At 29.2% G+C, this 6,000-nt stretch overlaps 1 pseudogene; it reads left to right on the top strand.

The window, feature by feature from the left end:
- The first annotated feature begins 1,871 nt into the window (after window positions 1-1,871).
- LOC18014292 lies at window positions 1,872-3,005 on the top strand (annotated as a pseudogene).
- Window positions 3,006-6,000: the final 2,995 nt, after the last annotated feature.

The following is a 6,000-nucleotide window of genomic DNA, read 5'->3' on the forward strand; positions in this document are numbered from 1 at the left end:
AACGGACCTAATATATGAACTGTATAGCTTAATTCAGAGCCTCTCTGACCTAATTGTGATCTTTTCTCAATTTTCTTTGATTCCTTGTTTTTTAGAAAATTGGTCCAATTTTTAACAATATAGAGAAAGGAAAATATTTTGCAAAAAATTTATAACATTTTTAGGGTTCAACAAGTTTTATTTCGTCCAAAGAACCTAATATGTGTTGGGATACCAAGAACAAAAAAAAAATATGCATGGTAGATATATGATGTAGCAACCTATCGTAGACAATCGTGACTCTGCGGCCATTGCCAGTAGCATGCGGCTTGCCACCCCATTGTCCATCGGATGGAGACCTACTACCTTTTTACCTTCATTCCCTTTCGAATGTGAGTTATTTGTCTTACATTTTCATCTGCTATAAAATTCCATATGTTTTAAGCTTATGTGAGTCATTTGTCTTATAAGGAAAGGAAATGCTACTAAAAGCAGCATATGTTTTAAGCTTATGAATAGATCAGTAATTTAAGATATATGGCTCAACACGGTTGTAATAATACTCACTGAATCTGCGGCATTGATATGATTGAGGCCGAACGAGTTCAGATGATAACGCCAAGAGAGAAGAAAATTTTAAACAAACAACTCACCCTTCATTTTTTTATATATGTTTTGGTGGTTATATTGTGGTATGTTATTAATTTTCGTAATAGATATGGTCAAACCAGCTGACACAGACAATCGTTCCGCAACTTTTCTCTCTGTTCTCCCTAGCCGCCGTCTTCACTTTCCCTTCGTTTTTCTTTTTTTCTTGTTTGAGCTTTTTAACTGGCTGGTAAATCGAGGTGAACCAGGATGCTCGACTTCTTCCTCTCCGTCAGGGCGTGGCGTGGAGCAATTGCCTCTTCGAAGTGGAGCTGTGTTAGTTGTGGCACAGGCGAGTACGATGTGCGACTATTTCGTTGACCCTTGCCACTAGAGGACGGCGGAAGAAATCGGAAGAAAGCGTGACTAATGACTACTTTGTAGATCCGTGACGTTGGAGGACGGCTGATAGAGATCCGAGGAAAGGACTCAAGAACTTGCCGACGCTGTTTCGTGATGCGGTTTTGCTGCAGAATTCGAGGAGGTGTCGTAGGAGGTTGTGGGGGTCGGAGTTTCAATCTATGCGACGGTGGTAGAGGGCTTCATGGTCCTTTGCTCACCGACCGTTGGCACTTCCTTTGTAGGCCGGATCGAGGATTAAGTTTTGAGAAAGGTTTGTCGGATTTGCTTGTGTGGTCCCGGATAGATGGTTGAGTAAGGATTTTTGCCTCGGCTAAATCCTCCGGTATGGCCGTGAGACTCCTTTGGTGTGGTGGTCGTTTTCACTGGGATGCTGGTTTTGACGTCCGCCGTAAGGAGTGTCTCTTCTAACACAGATTTAGGGAGGTTATTGAAAACAAGATTTTTATAGATTATAAAAGTCGTAAGAATTTTATAGATTGTAAGAATCTCAAAGAGTTTGTGGATTCTAAGAATCCGTTTATCAATATTCTCAATGATTCTTGTAATAACTCTTGCAGATTATTGTAAATTTTTAATAACTTTTTTTTAAAGAAAAATGTAAGGTGAATATATTTTATGCTTGTTTTCAAAATATCATATCTTTGAATAAGGCATGTTTATTTGCTTATAATGATGGTTTACTTTTGACGTAGAAGAAAACTTCATTGTTCTTCTAGTCATCATCTTGAACAGGTAATATAGACTATCTTTTTTCTATCTTTATTTTTTTTTTTGTTTTAGTAGTTATATGATGAAGCTTTGAGGTTAGTATGTGTGACCGATTGATTGTTTAACATGTTTTTTATTGTTTTCACTATGATAACTTTTTGAATAAGATTACAATGGGTGACAAAGAAAAACAATATAGTCAGTGGACTCCAGACGAAACCAAAGTATTGATAGAACTACTTGTGGAGGGAATTCAACGTGGATGGCGTGATTCTGTTGGTGGTCTAATGAATAAGGCAACAGTGGAGCATAAAATACTACCGGTTCTTAATGAGAGACTTGGATGCCAAAAAACTCACAAGAACTATCTGAGCCGAATAAAATTTCTTAAATCTCAATATCAAAGTTATGTGGAGCTTCTACGATTCAGTTCGGGTTTTGGATGGGATCCTGTCATGAAAAGATTTACTGCTCCTGATGAAGTATGGTGCAATTATCTAAAGGTATGTCTTTGAATATATTCATAGATATATATGTCTCGCTTAGTTGGTTTTAAATTATATTTCTACATGCACGTAATAGTTATATATGTCTCACTTGCTTATATTATTTTAAACTGTATTTTTACATGCACGTCATAGTTATATTTGTCTCACTTTTTTTACAGGCACATCCAAACCACAAGTTTATGCGATATGACTCTAATGATCAGTTTGAAGATTTGAAAATTTTATTTGACTGTTCAACGGCTAATGGTAGTTTTTCAGTTGGTTTGGGTGAAACTACAGATGCTCGTACCTACTCTGTTGATGATGGTCAAGTTAAAGAAAACTTGAACTTTGATGAGAGCAATGATGATGGCTCTCCATTATCATCTCAAAAGCGATCACCACTGGAATATGATGCTTCACCATTTTCAGCAACAAATTTGAGAGCTCGTGCAGAGAAACTTATCCCGAGGAAGAGATCTAGAACGGAATCATTTAGGAATTCCGATGAGCTGAACAGTGATTCTATGATAGCTGTGAGCAACAAGATACTTAGCATCATACAACAAAGGGAAGAAAGACAACAAAAAGAAGCTGAACAAAGAGAGGAAAAGTTAAGATTGGAAGCTGAGAAAAGAGAAGTTGAGAAAAAAGAAAAACAATGTTTGGGATGCCATGAAAGAAGTTCCTAATGTGAACCAGAGCATGAAATTCAAAGCAGTTACCCTTATCAACTCATTGGGAATGAAAGACGTGTTTACGGATATGTCACCAGAAGAACGCTTTGGCTGGATCCAAAGCAATATTAGCTCTGAGTGATTTGTCTTTTTTTTTTTTTTTTTTTGGGTTTGCTTCTTCTTGATTATTTTATAGCTACGCTATGGATTGGTTTATGATACCAACTTTTTTTTTGTTTTGTTGCATCGTTGAAGTTATAATATTCATACATTTGTTTACTTCTTTATGTGTTTGTGGCTTATAACACATTTTTAATTTGACTTCCTAATACAACTTTGTTCATTTTTTAACTATATATTCTTTTGTAGGTGTATTACCATGGAAAGCACTATTCAAGAACAGGAACATACATATTTGACAGAGGAAGGAAACGAAATGCAAGACGATGAATCAGATTAGGACATTATGCTACTAATGTTGACTAATATAGCAAAAGCTTATGCGAAGAATATTGAACGCCCCATTCGTCGACCTAAACCCTAAACCTAACCAGTGTATCATACTGAGTCGGTTCAACCGAGTTTAGTTTTGGTTTTTGTAATTCTGGTTCATTTCGATTGTAAATCTGGTTGATTCCTAGTTTGGATTGAAATTATATATAATATTTTATTAATTTAAAAAAAAAAGATATGGTCAAACGTATGACTAAGCTTCATCATAATTTTTTTTTTTGGTTTGATAAACAGCATCTCAAAAATTGTTAAATGGAGTTTTTTTTTAATGTTATCATCGAAAAAAAATCATGAGTTCAACGTAGCGCAGAGTTCAAATGGAGATGTATGATTTTTTTAGAACAATTCTTGGGGTTTACCCCTAGGGTGAACCTCATTATTCACCCCCTTCTATTATAACCAATAAAAATATATCATGTAAGATTTAAAGTGAATTAAAAAAATAAAAACAAAAACAAAAAGAAAAACGAATTAATAATAAAAAAATCAAAATTTAATTTTTAAATTTTAAAACATAATCCCTATACCCTAAACCATAATATATAAATTTAAAAAAAAAAAAATAAACCCTAACTCATAAACCCAAAAATTTATTTTTTAAAAAAATTAGAAATAAAAACTAAACCCTAAACCCTAAACCAAATATTAAATTTTTTAAAAAATTAAAAAATAAAAACTAAATCCTAAACCCTAATCCCTAAACCCAAATATTAATTTTAATATTATATATTTGGATTTACGGTTTAGGATTTAATGTTTATTTTTTATTATTAAAATTTGGGTTTAGAGATTAAGGTTTAGGATTTAATTTTTATTTTTTTTATTTTTAAAAAAATTTGATATTATGCTTGGGTTCACTATTTAAATTTAGGGTTTAGTTTTTTCATATTAGAAAAGAAAATTTAAAATATGCTATTTTGATAAACTACTTTAATTAATTTTATTATTTTGCTGATTTTTATTGGTTAAAATAAGAAAGAATAAATAAAAGAATAATTTTAATAACTAAATCAAATTATTTCATTTGAATAATATTAAATTTTTAATTGTCTGCGATAAAAAAGTCAACTTACCTTAATTGTTTTATGAAAATAATATTCATTTATTTTAAATTTTAAATGACATGTTTTGATTGGTTAAAAAACAAGAGGGTGAATGAAGAGGTTCACCTCTAGGGGTGAACCCAAGAATTGTTCTTTTTTTAATATATTTTATTAAAGCAAAATTAATTTTATCTTCTATTTTTCGAATCTGAAATATTTACTCAACCCAAAAAAAATTTACATGATAAGTTTAAACTAAAATTCATTTGAAGGAGAACTTTAAAAAAATTAACAAATAAAACAACAGAATTATGAAGAATTATGAATCATTTTGACTTTGTTGCCGTTTTTGGATATGACCATGATGTTGATACTGGATGAAAAAAATTATGAGATTGATTTATAAAGATTTTTAGAGTTTAAGATTTAATGGTTATTGGTTTGTGGATTTGTACATTATAAATAGATTTTACTATTATTTGTAAACAGATTATAACATTTTTTAAAAATCCATTGTTATTTGTTTGATATTTTTTATAATCTAATCAAAATTTATTGTTCTTCAAAAGTTTTTTATTTTAGTGATTTTATATAATTCTATTATAATCTAGTATTATTGTGATAAAAAAATAATTATGGGAAACAAAAATTATAATAGGTCAAAAAATGCTACTTTTAAATTTTTTTTTTAAAAATGATGAGTAAAATGTTATAGAAGTCATTTCTTATTATATAGAGGATAATCTTAGGGATTCCAAATTGTTATATATAGATTTTCAAAATTTTGATTTTTTAAAAAAATAAGCAATAATAAACAGAAATAAATTCAAAATATATCTGATACTATATTAGGTAACAACCAAATTCTATCTTTATTATATTTGAAAAAATTGTAACTGATATTTTTGCAAAAAATAGAATTTTTGTTTTGTCTTGAATATTTTTTAAATAGTTATACTACAATGATTTTTCTAAAAGTATAAAAATCAGAAAATAAGCTATAGAAGTATTGAATGCATAGTTTTAGTTAAATATTTTTCAATCATAAACAAATAGATTTCGTGTCATGCGCTACGTGAAGTATCTATAAAATATTTTATTTAACATGATTCATTTTATTTAAAAATAAATAGTTTAATTGATTTTATATATATATGCTAATAGTATTATGATGAGTACTAATATGATTTGTATTAGTATTGCAATTACAAATATATAATATGATTATAAGATTTTATTATTAATTTTCATCTTTTTTAATATGAATGTAATTGTATAGTTAATAGTTTTACTGAAAAAATGATATATCTTATTAAATAAAAAATTTAGTGAATATTTCAAAATTCAAACTATTGCATATGCATATGCATAAGAAAAATTTATTATATATATGATGTGATAATTGATTCAGAAAAATTAAACAAAGAGAATAAAAGAAATATAATGATTTAAAAATATTTTATATTATATTATTGAATAAGGTTTGAATATAAGAAAATAATTAATATGAGATAATTAAATCTCAAATCTTTTTTCTATTTGATTGGCTAACAAATATATTTTGAAATTGTTTACTAATTT

The sequence above is a fragment of the Eutrema salsugineum genome, unplaced genomic scaffold, assembly GCF_000478725.1.
Source record: "Eutrema salsugineum unplaced genomic scaffold, Eutsalg1_0 scaffold_3, whole genome shotgun sequence".
Taxonomy (NCBI): Eukaryota; Viridiplantae; Streptophyta; class Magnoliopsida; order Brassicales; family Brassicaceae; genus Eutrema; species Eutrema salsugineum.